We start from the raw sequence: 19,916 nt of genomic DNA on the forward strand, positions 1-19,916 counted from the left end.
AAGCTTCACTTAGACAAGCTCTTCTTAATTCTTTTAGATAGCCTAAGAAATATGTGTCTCTTCTTCTTTCAGCCTGACCCCACCTGTCTGTGTAACTATGGGTTTCTTGTGTATGTGTTGCTTTAGTTTTCAAAAACCATCGTCTCTTTTGTGCTGATGGTGAAGTCATCTCGGAAGGTGAGTGAACAGATAGTCTCAGGTGGGATATTCTTGCTGTCCTCCTGTATAAATGCCTAAAATATCTTTTCAAACTTAATCTACTTTCCTGCCAGTTGCAGCTTCCCCTCACAACCCCCAATTCCCTATCTCACTGTCCTAATTTCCTCCCTGATTGCATGAGTCTTTTTTTCTTCCTTCCGCTACTGTTGTTACTGTTGTTACCCTTGTTATTTGGGGAAACATTCTGCCATTAGGTGAAGCATCCTGAAGCCAAAGGAAAATGTGTTACAAAGTCACAACAATTGGGAGGGATTCAGTAGGGACATCTGCAATCCTGTTAGGTCAACAGTCCATGGTGTTGACAGACTGATAGTCCTAAAGCTTAAAAAACCGACAGCTCTGGAAAGCTGATAACTTGTGCTGCTGGAGATCTGAGGGTCACTTGTCATAACAAGTGCACACAGACCTCCCTCTGATCGGTCAAGACAAAAACTGAGCCTGTAACAAACTGCAAACCTTCGCCTGCTGCTATGTGAAATGCAAATTGAAAATGATCAACTTGCCGATGAACTGGTCCTTCCTTTTCTCATGACACAGCATCAGTAAAGCTCTTTCCAGCTCAGGGCCCCCAGTACAAGAAAGACGTCAACAAACAGGAGCCAGTCCAGCAGGGGCCACCGAGATGGTCTGGGATGGAGCACTTACCCAGTGAGGAGAGCTGAGGGACTGGGCTTCTTCCATCTGGAGAAGAGAAGGCCAAGAGATCTTAATGCTTTCTTAAATTACTGAATGGAAAGGTATAGAAAATATGGAGCCAGATTATTTTTGTGTATGTACAGTCAAAGGACTGCAAAGGACATAAATTGCATCAGGGAAAATTATCGCTGATTATTCTTCACCATGAAGATGGTCTAATATTGGAACAGCGACCAGACAGACTGTAAAATCTCACCATTGGTGAGTTCAGAAATGAACTGGACAAGATTTTAAGCAACCTGATCTAAACTGGAAAAAAGGTGTTGGACCAGAGGTGTTGGCCTCCAGAGGTCCTTTCCAACCTTGATTATACCATAACTCTATTCACTAGTAGGAATTCTTCATAATCCAGAGAAGATCTAAAGGAAACCCTGGACACTGACATATTTTGTGCTTTTGTACAAAGTTAAAAAGAAAAAAAAAAGCCTTGGAAGAAGTTAGTGACCAAAGTGAATGATCAGTTAATGGAAGCCATTAACAACCAAAGTTTCTATGGACAACAAAAAGAAACAAAACTGTACTAAGCTTAAGCAAAATACAAAGATTTGAATTCTTTTGTAAGAATAAAAGGGGGACAGGGGACTCAAAACAGCCTGTGCTGATGAAGGAATTAGTTAATTGAAAATTTTTTGCTTCCAAAAACTTGAAAGTTCTGGTGTTGTACTTTTTAAGCTTTAGGACTATCAGGCTGTCAGCACCATGGGCTGTTGACATAACAGGATTGCATATGTCCCCACTGAATCCCTCCCAATTGTTGTGACCTTGTAACACATTTTCTTTTGGCTTCAGGATGCTTAACCAAACTGCAGAAAGCTTCCCCAAATAACAAGGGTAACAATGACACTAACAATTTTAAATTTCAAAATGTGAAATGTGACTTAGAATTCAGTTTTTCTGTCTTCACAGATAAATTGTTTCAATCATTTTTTTTTGTCTGTCTCTAGTGTATAATGGTGGAAATAATCTCTAATTCTAAGAGGCAGAAGAAAATTTTCTTCATCAGAGGATAGTTTTCTAGGGAGTTTTTGGAGGGATCTGTGAAGCAGACAGCTCTGAAAACTTCTAGAGGTGTGCTAGATGATCCAGTAGACAAGAGCAGAGCAGACTTAGCCAGTAGAGCAGCTTTTCTGTGTTCTTCTTTATTGCCAAAAGGTAAGGTTGCCTCTTTGTTCCATTATTGATTGCAGCCACTTCTTATCTTCCAGATCTCTAGCCTCAGAGTGAAATTTCCCAGGTTTATCCCCTCTGCCAGAATGTGACATTTTGTGGGTTGCAAGTTCAGCTATTTCTGTGTACTAAGTGCAGATTATGTAAAAAACCCAGTTCATTGCCTTTAAACCGTCCTCTCTTCTACCATCGTTTATTCTTCATTCATATGACCTTATTGCTATCTAAACCTTTTGATTTAAACTGTCTGCATGGACAATTGCATAACCTTCAGGCAGAGGCTGAACTTTTTCTTGTTTACATTTTATTGCCCTTTCTCCATTAAGATAAGGCCAATCTGATTGTATTTATGCTGCTTTTGAGCTTTTCCTTTTCAGTTCTTTCTGAAATGTACTTCTGATCACTGCTTGGCAATTGGGTTCATTCAGATTTCAGAATGGACTGCTCCCAGCAGAGTCCTGCAAACTGCTCAGGGCCCAACTATTTGCAACATCCGTCACTTGTTTGTGAGGTGGCATATGTGGGACCTCAGCTAATCCATGGGACAGACTAGTTTGGAACAACTGAATAAAGACTGCAGATGTGTCTGCTTTTATTAACAAATGCAAATGGGATCACCTTTATAATTTGCAATAAAGCGTAAGCTACGGAACACCATGATGCCTACTGTTTTTTAGTATGGTTGGCGTGACCATGCCTGCTTCCTGCATGTGGACACCAGGGTCTCTTAATGGCTACCACTGAAAATACTGAAGAATCCTATAATGGCTGTTCCATCTTAAAAGTCTGGTTATACAGCATGTCAGGGGTGTAGAGGGCATGTCAAGCTACACAGGCAGTCACTGGATTCAGACTGCTTCACAAAAGGCTCCAGCTTTTGTAGTCTTCAGTGTATCTTTGGAGCTGGCCAAAATGTTCACCCTAATAGCCTGTCAAGTCCCAACAGTGACTTGCTACCAGACCTTCATAAGAACAGGTAAGAGGGAAAAAAAAGAAAAAAATTCCCTCCCAGGCGAGACTTAGCAAGTCCATAAAAAGAGGAAGGACATGCTCTCCTTAGCAGGCAACGGCAGAAGATCTGATGAAGAGTTTTATGGAGCAGGGAGTGAGGCTGCAGGGTGGAGGTGGAAAGCAGAGCTCTCTGACTGTGTTATCCCTTTGGATGGATGAAGTACGTCCTGTTGCAAACCCAGCTGTCTGTAAACATAGCACATCTGCATGTTTGGGTGGGTGGTGTGTGTTTGTGGAGAAATTGTGCTGGAAAAGCTAAAATGTTGACAGAAATCAGGAAGGTGACACGCACTAGGGGCATTAGCTACACCGTTACTGGGATCTAAAGCAATCTCAGACCAAAAGGTCAATATTGTTTCTAAGGACATTAAGCACTTCCGAGCACGACTGGCTGCTACTGCAGATACTTCATGTTTCCCATCTTTGTTTAAGAGGAAAATGATGCAGTAAAGAACGATTCTTTTCTGCAGTAAGAAAAATCCTCTGCTGAGGAAAACAGGGCTGTGCTTCCATTCAGTCTGCCTAATGACGGAAGATGATGTTCAAATCCAGATCAATGATCCTTGCTCTGAACCAGGCAGAAAAAGGCTTTTACCCTTGATATCTCACCCTGTAAGTGAGCAGTCAAATCATTTATGTGCTAGCCAGTGGAGTGGAGCTAACAGAGGATCTCGGAGCTGCTTTTCACTGCCTCTGCTGCTAGCTGCCACCTTTCTGCCGTGAGACCTGCCTGATGGTGCCCTGGCTTTGGTGGAGCAGCACAGTGTCTCCATCCAAAGTCCTGGGCTCAGTGTAGTGTAGGGGGAATGGCACTAAAGCCTATTTTTTTGGTGGATGTTTTACATGAAATACTGATCTCTGGAGCACATGAAGTCACTGGGGTTACTGTCTTGACTAAGTAGTTTGGGGTAAATATAGTGAAAGGAAATCATTTCAGACTGGGCTCCTGCTAAGGAGTATTAATGCAATACCAGGATGTATCCTTACCTGGATTGCTACAGAACAGTCTGATGAGACAGCTGGATTCTCAGCTTCACTTTTAAGGATTTCTTGGGAGCACAGGCATTGCTGTTTTTTCCTGCTTGTATATTATTAACACAAAAAATCCATATAGGAAATCAATGTGAATTAAGATTCTTAACTCCGAGATATTATGAAGGGAATGAAGAGAATACAGTCAACTGGGTAGCATAATTGTATATCTTTCAGAGTTTTTGAAAAATATGGGCTTACTTGCTATACTTATTGCCTTTATTATCAGTACAACTTGTAACCAGAAATATATGAGGGCCAATTAAGGTTCTGAAGAAAAGTTTTCTTTTCTTTTCCATATGGAAGTGTCATATATCATGCAATATCAACTCTGGTGTTAGACTAGCAGAAATTTATTGCATCATGTCCCTGCACTGAAAATTTGCAGCTAGATTAATGTCCCTTTAGCTGGCATTAAATCAATTTCATACATATGCTCGTATTTTCACCAGAGTGACACGCTGCAATAGCTGATGTTTTGCAGGAGCAGTAAAGACAAAAACTCAGAGGATTTTGCTGAAACTTCATGTATGTATATAAACACATACATACATACATATGTATATATAAACACACATTATTGAACAATACACTTCATGCTTCCCTTGCTATAAAAAAGTCTTGATGTTTCAAAGTTAGCCAAGTAGGTTCATGTTTTTCATGGCATGCAGCCTATTTATTATCAGTGCATCTTCACACAGAGAGCCATCTGCAGTTACATCTATTTAATCGGGTAGAACTAAAATTTTCTATTCTTTTTCCAGTTTATTGATTTTTTTTTTCTTGTTGTACAATATGAATCCTCAAGAAAAAAAAAACAACAACCCCTTTTGTTTAGGCTTCTGGCCTAGATCTGATCTGGAAAAGGAGAGCTCATTTTCTTCTCACTGCAGTAAAGGATGAGTAAATCCATTGGGTGGAGAAGCCAGTACATGTGAGAGGATCATCAAGCCCAAGAGATGAGCAGATGGTTCAACTCTGAATTTGTAATTGAGGAATTTATCAGATTTAAAGATTCAGAGGCATTCAAGTACAGGTATGTTCTGTGCTGGGGCATATGTGGATATAAGGGCGATGGCGGCAATCTTTCCTTAAGCAGCTGCTCGCTACTTAAGATTTACTTTGGGTGTCGTTCTGCAAGGAACTAGGGTCATGCAAAAAGTCTATCAGTAAACTGGGTAACTAACTCCAGCTCTCTGAATGCCTGTTTCGCACTGAGTTTTCTGTTTGCTATGTCTTTTTAGCTACGTTGATTAATGCCAGCTCACACTCTGTCCCTGCATTTCTAAGAGGCAGCCAGAAACAATGTCATTCTCCTATTTTTCTGTTAAGGAGGGATTCAATTTAATTCTCTGCAAGGCTTCATATGTCTTTTGCCACTTATTTCTTAACTCTTTGTCCTGCCATGACGAATACCTTTTGTCAGCAGAATACACAGTTAACAATTAATTACCAGAAAGAGAGATTTTTTTTCTGACATTTGAGGCAGCAAAATTATAAATTAACTCCTGGGTCAAGAAGAAACCTACCCATTAAGCACTTATTGTAGTAAACTGCTTGAATGACTTGCTTTCAGCTTTGGTCAGCAGTGCTGAGTGGAAAGGAGGTCTCTTACATAGGTATTCATTCTGGAAAAATCAAAGTGAGAACCAAGAAAAGGCCTTATGAATATGGTTATACATCTTGGGGCTTGACTTTTTCTTTTTTCTTTTTTCTTTTTTCTTTTTTCTTTTCTCTTTTCTCTTTTCTCTTTTCTCTTTTCTCTCTCTCTCTCTTTTTTTTTTTTTTTTCCAGTCCAAGGCAAACTATCCACTAGCAGAATCATAAATGAAAGGCTGACTGCAAAATTCCCCAAAGATTTCACAGCCTCAGAATTCACAGCCATTTCACAGCTGATTTTTAAATGCCTGCCCAACTGTCAGCAACGTGCGTGGTACAACCAGTGTTTTGGCTTATTTATCCCCACCTGCTTTACCCTTCCGAGGAAGGATTTTCACAGGTTCCAGGGAGGGGACTATTTCTATAAACCTTAAGATAAGCTACATGGCTATTTCAGAAATTTCTCTTTGGAATATGTGTTATGTGTTGTATCGATTGATTCTTCAGCTGTGTTGTGCTTTGAGGTTTTATGATGTAGGAGTATAGGAAAATAAATTCTGAGCATTATACTAGGTTTAGACTCTGTCCTTAAAGCGGTCAATTTTTTTTTTATTTTCTATGCTACTTTTTGGGGTTCTTTTGTTTATGTATGAACATGCACACATGCCCATACACGTGCTTCCTCTGTCATCTCGATTATCTATCCTGCCATTTTTACGGACCACTTTTTAAAATTTCTGACTCCTCTCGGTGTCATATTTAATTTAATCCAATATTTATAACCATTGTAAAATGAACAATCACCCAGTGCTTTTGTGTGCATGGTTTGGAGCAGTTTTCATAAATAAGGATTTAATAAAAAACAGGTTTCATTTTTTATATTCTAATTAAAAATTAAAGGGAGGAGAAAAAAGAAAAGCAATAAAAATGGATCAAATTCTGCTTTCAGTTGCACGCACCACCCTGATTGGTTCTGCTGGATTTGCTCTAATTTAAGGTACATGTAAGCAGAAAAGCAGAGCTTGGAGTAACAGTTTTAACAAAACAGTGAGCTAGCAGCAGTAACATGGCAGAAATTAAAGACTGGCTCTAGCACACTCTTTTGAAGGATCTCATACGCTTGTGCTCACTCTTTGAGAGAGTCACCTGCAAATTCATTAAATGCAAAGCTTAGAGTTTAGCAAGGCAGAAAGCAGCTAAGCAGAGGCCAGGGAAGTGTTTGCCCCAAGCGGATCACCGCGGCCCAGCCGAGGAGGAGCAGTGAGCAGTGGTGACCAAGCCATGCTAACGCTGGTGCATCGCCATGGGGCTGGCACCCAGCTGCACCCTCCCACCCACAGGACCATTGATCAGCACCTTCGTTAGCTATCTCAAAAGGGCCCCCAAACCATCCTCGCCTTTTCCTCTTTATTGCCTTTAGAAGAGATGGGAAGGCAGATGGTGCTCAGATGCCACCACATGTTCAGCACATGGATGTTTTGTGTCCTGGTTGGGCCATTTCTGCATTACGTTCTCTTTTGTTATACCAGTAAACACCTAAGAACCCTACTATGTCCAAGAAAGGCATTGGGACAGCAGATACGCTGCTCCTGAGAAGAGCCAGGTCCAAGCGTAGCACATCGAGAGGACGTTGTTAGGAGCAATATTGAATATGGCCTGACCTAGTAACAGCCCTTCAGCTCTGCTATGTGTCCCCGGGTGGTCCCCTTGAGGGAAAACATGACAGAACCTGCTGAGCTTCTGGGGTGGGACAACTAGCTCTGTCAGTGACTCCTGATTGCTTCTGGTTTGGAGCTGAAGTCTGTTTTAGTCCAAATGTTTAACTGGGACATTTTATTGAGCTTCTCTGATATTTTTCTTTCAAAATGACATTTTTTGTTAAAGCGACTTAAAATAGAAAATATAATAAACTTAAAGAAAAGAGTTAAAAAACGTATGGTTTGATTTAGTTCAAAAAAAACCAAAAAACAAAAAACAAACACCTTTGACAAAATTCAAAATAATACTAATTCCTGCTCACCAGAACAACAAACATTTTGGGGGATTTTCAGAGCAAATACCTGTCACTGTTGCATTCAATTGCAAGGCTTCCATTGACTTTTCTGGAACCAGGGATTCACCCCTGAGTTCCAAGAAGGATTGAATCTGGGTGCGCAAGATGGAAAGCAATCCTCTATACGGATAGCCGACTGTGCCTCATTCTGGTGGGCTCATGGCAGGATGCACCACGCTGCTGTCACTCACTCGCTGACAGCCTGGCGAGTACCTCAAGATTGTCCCAATAGTTTTTTTCCAACGTTCAGACCACTTGGCACAGCACAGCACTTACTTAACTCCAAATGAAAACATGGGAGAACAGAGGGTTTTTTTAATACAAGTGGCTATAAAAGTGAGTGATAGAGCAGTGTCAGTTGTGACTGCAATGTGCCATGGGAAATAATGGCACTGTACTGTGTGGCATGGACAGTGCTAAAGGAGTGGAGGATCTAGCTCCATATGCCTTAAAAAACCCTATCACGGTGGCAGATATGACAGTTTTTATTTTACTTCTGCAGTAAATATTTCTTGTTAAATGTTTCCTGCAGTAATATCTAGGACACTCTAAAAAGAGATGGGTACATCCAAGTGGCTGGACTGAACATATCTCCTTCTCCCTTTACCACGTGTTGAAAATAGCTCTGTGAGGCCTCCGCTGTATTGTGCAACACTTTCATATTGGTAAACACTCTCAAAATTTTAGGGTAGCAGAAACAAGCCAAGCCAGATCCTCCCCCCCCCCCAAAAAAAAAGAAAGAAAGAAAAAACAAGCCAACCATACTGTCGTATTAACTTTTATCTATTTGCTAGTAGCTGAGAGAAAGGATTGGAACTGCACTGAGAAAGCCCATTAAAACGTGCACTTATGTTGGTAAGCAAAAAAGGAAACTCTGCAAATTTGATCTTTTGTTATTGAGAACATCCCATTATATTTTAACGACCAGAGGCTTCTATCCACCAAGTTCTTTTTCTGCCATTTAGGTGGAATTAAGTGAACGTAAGTTGCCAGAGATCAGAGCTGCAAAATTCCTAATGCATTTTTTGAGCACGCTGTTGCGTGATGACTTTTGCCTCTTGGTAAAATGTTGTCTGTGATAACTGAACAAAAAGAGTGAATCCGTGGGGATTTGAGAAGATAGCTGGGAACAACTTCTGTAGATGCCAAATCTACTCTCTGCATTATTTTCATGGTGCAGTCAAGAGTAAACACGGGTAAAAAGGCATCAGTAGTATAAAACAAGAGACAGCAGTAATTCAAATTTATTTATAAATACATAACTCCTGTTTTTGCTGGAAGAAAAAAATAAAGCAAAAAACCCCCACTTTATTTTCATCTGTAAGCTTGTCTGGTGTGGAGTGATTTGGGGTGAATATGAGAAAAGCAAGGTTCACTGCTTCTCTGGAAAGAACCAATCAGTTTAAAATAACATTTGGAGGTAAATCCCTGTACCATGGTCTCTACTATAGGAAACGCGCCTTACAAGTCAGCACGTGCCTCGTTTGAATCTGAAAAGGTTATTTCGAGGTCTGGAATTGCTCATTGCCCAGTTCTGCAAGGCATTTTTCCCTGGTGGAAGTAAACCTCCAAATTATCCCAGAGGAAAAAAAAAATCATAGAAGTGAGGGGACAGAGCCATCATACATTTTTAAAATCACAATATTCCTTGTGGGACAGTACACCACATGTGGAAGTGAAACACTTGCATGTGCTAAATGCTTAAAAGTGGAAGTCTTTGTCCTAAGGGAGAGAAAGAACTCTCCTATATATTAAAATGTTCTCTTTTGTATTATTAAACAGTTTCTCAGTGGGACAGGAATAAAATTAGAAACAGGACTTTTAGTGTGAATATTGCGGGTCTTAATGAAGCCGCTTTCTTTCAAGAACAATGAAGAAAGGTTGCTGCATTTGGTGACTAGTTCTTTTAAAACTGCTCATGCTTGATTCTCCAAGGGCCTCGCAAACACTACTGCGATGCCAAACGCTGCGAGGGAGGGAGGCGGGCAGCGTGCAAACTGCCGGCTGGAGCATCCGAGCGGGAACCGGGGCCCATAGCTCCGACTCACCAGCAATTTCGAGGCTAGGCATTGGCTCTAGTACCATCAAGGGTGCGAGGCTCGGTGCAACTTAAAGCTCTTTTTCCTGAGTTAAGTATTGATAAAGTGGGGGATTAAAATAAAGAAGGTAGAGTGCAACCCTTCAAAGAGCATATTTATGGGTGCTTTATATGGCAACATATACCGACATATATTATTTCCCGTTGTAAGCAAGTAATAATAATCCTGTGTCTGGCTTCATAAAGTGTATGAATTTGCAAATATGTCTGTGACAATATATAGCAGTACACAGTTGGCTAGCATAGTTTGCATCTAGCTGTATTTCTGCAGAGCAAATCTCATCTCCCGTCCAATATAAACCTGTCGGGTTGTCTGTTACGCCAGGAGACCATTTATTTTTCCACTTGTGCATAGTTAAATCAATGGTTTGCAAGCAGCTCTTTAAATCTCTCTATATCTCATTCTCAGTGTGCCGACATGTGTGTGTGTGCGTGTGTGTACATCTGCCTCGGCTCTTTTTCTTTGGATGAACAAATGCTGTGCTGGGAACTGCCCAAGAAAACTTGCTCACTCAGCATCAATGCCCCTCCAACACCACCAAACTCCGTTTCCTTTCAGGCATGTGCAGGCAATGAGAGGTTAAGAGGTAAAGTTTCTCGTTTGTTATAGCCTCGGTACAGTACACCTTATGCTGACTCTGAAAAGGATTTTAATAAAGCCTTATGGGATTAGGAAAGGGGTGGGGGTGGGCGGGTGTAAAAAACTAGTCTGATTATATCAGAATCAATTAAGTTTGCTGTAATTTCCATTCTCTAGTGATAGACTTCAAGCAGAAGTGAGTTTCCCTGTGTTTAAAAAAGTTTGAGAGCTTTTAGTAAGTCAGGCTACAGAATCACAGCCTTTCTCTGACTCCTAAATAACATGAAAAATTGTTGTAGGAGGGAAAAAAAAAAGTACAAATTATCAAAGTCATTATTTTGGCACTTTTATCACAGTATAAACAACTTCTCAGGTTTCTGAATATTCACTGATCTATATTTCTCTCCCTTTTTTGCATTCTTGAATGTAGGTCAGCCTTTCAAAGCAGTTAGTCATTCTTCTCGGAGGCAGAGTGCTATTTAACTTGCCTTTTCACAGGCAGCTCGAGGTGTTTCATTGTTGTCTGGAATGTGACGGTACAGTCCTCCTCTAATAAAAAGTAAATTTGCTTCTAGAACAAAACCCAAATTCTAAAGTTCTAACCACCAAAAAAAAAAAAAAAAAAAAAGGAAAAGAAGTAAGTAACAAAAGAGTCAAACCTTAGCTAGCAGAGACGTACAACCTTGCTGCCTCTAAAGTATGTGCCAGTGAATGGGCTTCCATATCTGCCCAAGATTTTCCTCCTTCCCAGTGTAACATTTATGTAAAGAGAAAAAACCCATACAGGTCAAAGTATCCATCAGAGTGATTCGACATGCAGGCCTACGGGCACTTCTGCTGAGGTTGGATGGCAATGGACATCTCAAATTGGAGGTGCCACCAAGCTTGACCTTACAGAAGCAAGCGGAAGCATGGTGGACCTTTAAAGTGAGTTTGTCCCACTTGAAAGAAAATCTCTGTCTGTCTCATTTGTCAACCCTTTTTTACACACACCAATCCTAATCCTGCTGAATCCTATGCAATTTCTTCTACCAATCCCAATGGCAGTGGATAGAACCCTGGTGTTGCTTAAAGAGTAGTGCACGACAAAAGTAGTTTTGGGTTTTTTTGTGTGTGTGTGAAGCGTCTCACAGGCTGCCCTCATGAAGACAGTAGTGACGAAGAGCTGCGGGAGAGGCAGCCTCTGTAGGCTACAGACCCTTCATCATAAAGACAAGCATTTTATATATATATATATATATATATATATATATATATATACACACACACACACACACACGTCATATATAAAACAAGTCATTGTTATATATAATATGTCATTTATTGATCAGCTTGGTCCCAATTTGAGCGCGGCCTGAGCCCTGTGCTGATCCTTTGACACAAAAATCCGGGAACACAGACAGCTGGGGTGCTTCTTCCCCAGGGAGGGCTCTGCCACGTTACTGCAAAGTTTGGAAAGCTTTGGCCCTGACAGTGGCAGACAAAACCTGTCGGTCCTTGCATGATGTATCTTCTCCATAAGCTTGTGTGCGTGTGTATTTCCTATTAGCTGCAATAAGGCTTATGTATTGAGAGCAGACGCTATTTAACCAATAAGTGTCTCATGCTATTACGTTTGGGTTTCTTTAAATGCCGTTGTCCATCCATACTGTGTAAGCGTGAAAGTGCAGCTCTCCACAGCAAACCATTGAGAAAATACTCTCTGCAGCTGATCATTATAGTGCGTGAATGCATTTCAGATCCATAAGGCTGACTTTTTCTGAAGCCGACTTCACTGGTGTCAAATTAAGTCTTCAACTGCGACAGGCAACCACATTTCACCAACTAATTTGGCCCCGAGAGAAACTGCAGTTCAAAATCATCCTGGGTGTGAGAAAGTGCACCTCCATGGCAGAACTGCAGTTGGGCTGGCTTGCACAGGAGTGGGTTTTTGACCAGAGCTGATAAAAAAGCAGAGGTTGGAGAAAGAAAAAAAAAAAAAAAAGTGACACATTTGCTCTTGGGGCAAAAGCGCAATTCAAAGGGAGCTGGGTTCTCTCAGCTTCTCCATTAGCAGTCAGTGTCCTGAGGTACAACGAAGCTCACTTTTCATTTGGAGTCAGTCAGGGCAATGGGTTAGAAAAACCTCTGTGAGAATTCAGGGAAAAATAATGGGAAAATGCTGTCTGCCATTAAAAAAAAAAAAAGGAAAGAAAGAAAGAGAGAGACAGGGAAGGGACATTGCGGGAGAAGAAAACCAATAAGAAAAAGCATTTACCCTACAAAAGCTGCACAGCACAGGCAGGAGAGGTGAGTCAGGGGAAGGTAAGGGTTTGCTTATCACACACATTTCTCATCTCTGTCCTCATCTCTCTCCACACACAAAGACAAATAGATAGGCTCTGTCTACACAGCACGGGGCTTCGCATTTCTCCTTGAGCAATGACTGCTAATCTAGAAACTCGGGACATCCCTATGAGCTGCCTCTTTTGGAGGCTCATGCCTTACGCTCTTGAGCCCATGGACCTACTTCTTCAGCTCCTGCAGGCAGAAGGAGCTAGATTTTTTCAGAAGCTGCTTCTGAATAATTAAATCCCTCCCTGCCATACAACACGAAGTCTCATGATGCAGAACGGCCTTCTGGTCACATTTAGCCCAGGGTATGTAATGTCCTCGAACTCACTTTGTGTGAACGCCCTTATTGCCGGGTCTCCACGCTCTGGCCGAGAGGTTTTACGTAATGCCAGTTAATGCAGAATGGAAAGTTATCTTTGCCTCCTTCCTCACTGAGCCCTGGCTTTGCTCCCTGCTCCGGGGGGAAATGGATGGTGGGAGGGAGAGATCACAGCCTCCAAATTGCCCCATTTTGTGTATTTATCCGAATGCATAAGACTGACTCGCCTGCCAGGCAGGAAACCTAGACTTTGAACTCTAGTGGCCACGTTTCCCAATTAAATAGCACTCAGAGATCCAGGCCTGCGTTTCCACAAAGGTAGCAGTGCAGCTGCATGAATGCGTTCAGGTTCTGCTCGGGAGCATCCCTGTGCTGTGAGAGCGGGGCAGTCCCTGGAGGACTCCTCAGGCTGGTGAGGTTGGGGCACACCATCACCTGCCCAGCCCACAGGAGTCTGATGTGATCCTCCTGCTTCATAGCCGGATCCTGGTTTGTCTCAAGGATGACTGGGAGTCGGCTTTGAGGGGGAGCCCGGTCTACATGATTCTATAAAAAAACACCTCAAAGCTGGGCACTTGCCCAGTCTCTAGTTTTGCAGCAACACAGATTAATTCAGTGACACTTGCCAGTTCGAATCCATATTTATTCATGCAGTTCCTCAGTTTGGGTGCAAAAATATGTGGCTGAGTTAGACCTATGCATTTTCTGAGCAGCTAGTTTTGATGATGTGACTGACTTACTTTTGCATAAAATAGTGTGGTTTTTTTTCCCCCCAACTATATTTAATGTACTGTTGAGGGTAAGCTCCTGTCAGCGGTTAAATCTACTGAACGCCCCAGAGCAACAGAAGCGATGACCTCCCCGGCTGGGTCTTTAGGTGAACGAGGGAATGTTGCTCCATGGTTTCTGTCTGGCGTCTCAACCTTACGGGGTCATTCTTCTGCAGCGCGGATGTCTGACCAGCCCTCCAAAGGCCACGGTGTGCAATTCCACAGGGAAGCAAGGCAGGCGTTCGGGAGATGAAGAGGTGTTGAATTCGCGATGCTCCTGTCTGCTTTTCTAACGCGAGCCCAGACTTAACAGATGGGTCCTGAGGTCTGCTTCATGACCTCTTGCGCTGTCACTGCGATCGGAAATCCCCACTGCGATGAGCAGCAAGTTCCTTCGTCCTCATCTGTAATGAACATTGACTCCCTAGGGAGAACACAGCAGCCAAGAAACCGAGTAAGGTTGACACAGTGGCACTGAAACAACAGGATGGACCCAAATGGGGATGATAATTTATTATTTCATTTTGTCACGACCGTCTTTCCTGGCCCTTCCTTGACCTTAAGCGATTACCACAGTAACAATATACTTAAAGGCTGACAGCGTGGGGAAAGGTCAATGATAACCAGAAAGAGAGGGGAAAAAGGGAGGAGGTAGCTCTGCTCTGCTACAAACTCATCAGCAAATTGAGGAAAACAAAGAATGCTGCAAGCGCCAGAAATATTCCAGCAGCCGGCGCTGAGCTGAAGCTGAGTGGCTCTACCCCCACTTCTGCAATCACAGCCTTCACTTCGGTTACTTTATTCCTCCTCTGCCTGACTACGCTTTTGTGTATTTCCCCTGTCTCTTTTCTGAAGAGGCAATTGTTGTGAATGGTGGAGAAGGTTGAGTGCCTAACTGAAATAAAGGAAAATTAGCTTTTAAGGAGAGTAAATTGGATAGAATAGGACCCGCAAGGATAACAAGCTGGCGATAATTCAGTGTATTCTTCCTGTTCTGCTCCTGTTTATTAAATATTCTTATTGACTTCTGCTTCTCAGTACTCTGTGTTCTGTAGTGCACTAAATTACAGTAACTGAATATTCTGTCTACATATGCTGACTGGTCATTTGAGAGATGAGTGTACTTAAGACAGAAATGCTTTCCTTTAGTCCTTGCATCTTCAAAATGCCTATTATAAAATGTACATCTGTGAGAAGGCACTTCCCCCCCTAAACGAGATTTAATGCTGGAAAAGCTACAGAGCTAAATGAAAGAAGAATCTTTAAGGAGGAACCTTCTTTTTGACTCACAGTTTTCCTTCCTAGTCGAGGCTAGAATTGTGAGAAGGAATTAATGATGGGTTTTCCATACCCAGCCTCCCTCCAATAAAAGAATACAACCATACAAATGTTGCAGAAACCTTGACTTCCCCTTGCCATGACCTGAAAAAGCTCACAGACTTTTTTGGGCTTTGTAAGTTTTGATTTCTCTTGCTTGGGGACCAAGAGGTAGTCAAGCGCTCCGAACACCAGCCGTTTTTTGGCAATGAAGAGTAAATTACACAGGGCCAAGGAATGCTCTCAAGCAAAAGCATGCATTTCCATGATGTTTAATTGTTACAGTCTCTCCGGCGTAGTTTTGTCTTGTGCATCTGGCACTCTTTTGGACAATGTTTGGTGTGGTCTAGGGAATAGCATAAGACAGTGACTGCTCTCAGTAGACTACATAGATGAAGCCATCCTCTTCTGGAGGGAGAAACCTCACTCCATGGATTTAAACTGTGGTTTTGTAGCCAGACAACAGGTTCTGGCAATTTTTTTTTTTACTAATACAGAATAAATGAAATGTTTGAATTTTCCCCTGTTTTCAGAAGAAGGTCAGGGAGGAAGAAATCCCACTGCTCTATCTTCCCTAACTTCTGGCTACACAATCTTATTCCCATTAATATTCTCCTCTTGGATATAAAAAAAGCTTTAAAATTTTGTTTTACTTTTTGCTGCACAAGGCCAGAGTTTCATTGCCTTTCCACCCAGCATATCCTGTTCCTTGGAGGTAGGGCACTTTCATGGGTGGTATCGATCTGAGGCTTCTCCAGCTGATGAGAGAATCGAAAACAAATCTTCCAAGAGCTAGCCATCTAGGTGACCACTAGGAAATTTTACAACACTGTGGTATTTTCTCCATTTTTTTTTTTCAAATGTCAGTCTTTGTTGCATGTTGAGTGACTCTCTGACCTGTTGGCTGTGCACTCCTCACAACAAGCTCCCAGTGGATTTAAAGGGCGGAAGGCCTAATTTCAGAGTCCCAGTGAAGCTTGTTTGCTAATCAGATGTTGAGCTGCTCAGCAGACTTCTCAGAAAAAAAGAAAGTGCTCCTTCATGTCCTCAGAGCTAGAATATTCAGGCCTGTGAGATATCTGGGAATGAAAACAGTTGAGTTTATGCTTTTCAGGTGCCGCCAAATATTGATGGAAGCAGAACATTGCTTTATAAAAATACTTAAAAGTATAATTTGTATGTATGAATATACATATACATATATATATCTATGTCTATCTTGATGCCCTTGTAAGGTACCTCACACTATAGGACTGTCTTTGTTTCCCATTTCACTGACTGAGATTTATCCTTGCTTCTCCTGCAAGACCATGCCTTGTCTTCCATTTGCCACAGTAAATATAAGTCTAAGTGCTCCATCTTGCTTAGCTATCTCCGCAGCAGAGTCTAAGCCTGCATCCAAAAGAGAATTTAACATCCACAATTTCAACATACACTGCACAATTTGGAGGGAGCAAACAGCAGCTGTTCAGAAAACATTCAACTTGCTATCATTGATCTATGTTTTCCATTTGGAGTATCAGTCTTTTAAACCAAATGCAACCCTCTCTCATTGAACTGGACTGTGGGGCCCTACATGTCTCACCAAAACTAGGAGAATAAATTTTTGCCTTAGAGAATCATAACTAAAGTATATACAATCTTTTACTGGGAAGGCAGATACTTTTCCAGCAGGAAGAAGTCCACTTTCAATGTGTTTTCATCCACTTCATATAAAATTGTATGCACATATGAGACAAGTGTATCTAATTACTGTAAACTGCCATGTCTACCCAAGTACATGAAATCTGTTACCTCAGATTAGAGAAATAGTTGGGAGTGGAAAAAGCAATTCTAGCCCCACTCTTTATATACAAGAGTTGTGTTCTGTACCCCTATGATTTGTTAAAACAATTAAGGTCATATAAGTATTTTGCTTTATTTTCCCAGGTGCCAACATATTTAATTTGTTTGGTATATTTGGGGCAATAGGCTTGGGAACACATTTTATTAGTTTAAGAGGTTCTTTAGCTCCAAAATTTAGCCTTAAAAAAAAAAATGCTGGGTCCCATGTCCACATGAGAAAAATCATTGTGAATTATGAACCAAACTTGTCAGGGTCAGACCTTTCTCAGGGTGGAATTCATACCATGTAATTAATTCATACCATGTAATTTAAAGTCTGGAGAAAGGAAGGCTTTCCCTTGGTTGAGGAGGAGTGGGTTAGAGATCATTTAAGCAAACATGACACCCACAAATCCATGGGCCCTGATGGGATGCACCCACGAGTGCTGAGGGAGCTGGCGGATGTTATTGCTAGGCCACTCCCCATCATCTTTGAGAGGTCATGGAGAACAGGAGAGGTGCCTGAGGACTGGAAGAAAGCCAATGTCACCCCAGTCTTCAAAAAGGGCAAGAAGGAGGACCCAGGGAACTACAGGCCAGTCAGCCTCACCTGCATCCCTGGAAAGGTGATGGAGCAATTCATCCTGGAGGCCATCTCCAAGCATGTGGAGGAAAAGAAGGTGATCAGGAGTAGTCAGCATGGCTTCACCAAGGGGAAATCATGCTTAACCAACCTGATAGCCTTCTCTGATGGAATGACTGGCTGGGTAGATGAGGGGAGAGCAGTGGATGTTGTCTACCTTGGTTTCCGTAAGGTTTTTGACACTGTCTCCCATAACATCCTCATAGACAAACTCAGGAAGTGTGGGCTAGATGAGTGGACAGTGAAGTGGATTGAGAACTGGCTGAATGACAGAGCTCAGAGGGTTGTGATCAGTGGCACAGAGTCTAGTTGGAGGCCTGTAGCTAGCGGTGTCCCCCAGGGGTCAGTACTGGGCCCAGTCTTGTTCAACTTCTTCATCAATGACCTGGATGAAGGCACAGAGTGCACCCTCAGCAAGTTTGCTGACGATACAAAACTGGGAGGAGTGGCCGATACACCAGAGGGCTGTGCTGCCATTCAGAGAGAGCTGGACAGGCTGGAGAGGTGGGCGGAGAGGAACCTCATGAAGTTCAACAAAGGCAAGTGCAGGGTCCTGCACCTGGGGAGGAATAACCCCATGCACCAGGACAGGTGGGGGTTGACCTGCTGGAAAGCAGCTTTGCTGAGAAGGACCTGGGAGTGCTGGTGGACACCAAGTTAAGCATGAGGCAGCAAGGTGCCCTTGTGGCCAAGAAGGCCAATGGTCTGCTGGGGTGCATCAGGAAGAGTGTTGCCAGCAGGTGGAGGGAGGTGATCCTGCCCCTCTCCTCAGCCCTGCTGAGGCCACATCTGGAGTACTGCGTCCAGTTCTGGGCTCCCCAGGACAAGAGGGATGTGGCACTACTGGAGCAAGTCCAGCGAAGGGCTACAAAGGTGATTAGGGGACTGGAGCATCTCTCTTATGAGGAAAGGCTGAGAGAGCTTGGCCTGTTTAGCTTGGAGAAGAGAAGGCTGAGAGGAGATCTTATCAACGTGTACAAGTATCTGAAGGGAGGGTGTCGAGAGGATGGGACCAGACTCTTTTCAGTGTTGCCGAGCGACAGGACGCGAGGCAACGGGCACAAACTGAAACACAGACACTTCCATCTGAATATGAGGAAAAACTTCTTCGCTGTGAGGGTGACAGAGCACCGGAACAGGTTGCCCTGAGAGGTGGTGGAGTCTCCTTCTCTGGAGATATTCAAAACGCGCCTGGATGCAATCCTGTGCAAGGTGCTCTAGGTGACGCTGCTTGAGCAGGGGGGTTGGACTAGATGATCTCCAGAGGTCCCTTCCAACCTCAGCGATTCTGTGATTCTGTGATTCTGTAATTAAGGTGTCTATTTTATTTGCTACCTTATCACTCAGTCGTGGGAGAGGAAAGGAAATAAATGAAAATAGAAGTGATCCAGGTGACAAAAAGTGACAGAACAGATTTCTTCTCCAGGTTTTATCAAGACGAAGATTTCAAGAATAGTAGGATTTTTATTGGAGTCATTCACAGGTTCTGAGTCACTTCCGCATATCTGGTATTGCAGAAAACCCCACCATCTAGTCTCTAATTTAGTACACTAACAGTGAACTCAAAGATATGTAGACAGCTTGTAAAGTTTTCTTAAAAATAAACAAAAAAAAACAACAAAAAACCTAAGGAATATGGTGTCTGACTGCATAGCTGACCTTGTGTTGAGCAGGACGTTGGACTGGAAGGTGTCTGTAGGTCCTTTTCAACCTGCGTTATCCTGTGATCTATGATCCTACTGTTGCCCAGCATAAAAGGGCTCTGACTGAGGTCTACAAACTACCCCATGGTGCACACAGATGGACCAGTAATAGATTCCATTGGGATTTGACTTCCCATGACCCTTCTGGAAGTGGAAATTTGATAAGACCATTGTTTTTTCTTAATCCTTCCCCCCGCCCAGGTTATTATTTTGTTACATCATGTGCATTTCACTGACATATTTCAGTTTCTTGTGTTTATGCCCAAACATGATTCAATGCAGAAATTTTACCGAGATGCCAGCATTTGGAACAGAAAGAGTCAGGGAGTTGTAAAAATCTGTTCAGTAGGACAAGAGGATAGGGAGGTAAAAATGGCTTTTTGTTTCATTTATTATCACAACTGTTTACTTCCTCATCTATTTTTGTTAACCCACAATTGAAATCTCCAGAGGGCCAGGTGCACAGCCCGGGGAATAAATGGAAAGACTTTCACTGACTTTAATATATTCTGGATCCGTACAGAAGGAAGGAGGCACATACACTGGTAGGT

Source organism: Apteryx rowi, unplaced genomic scaffold (genome assembly GCF_003343035.1).
Source record: "Apteryx rowi isolate R43461 unplaced genomic scaffold, aptRow1 scaffold_273, whole genome shotgun sequence".
Lineage (NCBI taxonomy): Eukaryota > Metazoa > Chordata > Aves > Apterygiformes > Apterygidae > Apteryx > Apteryx rowi.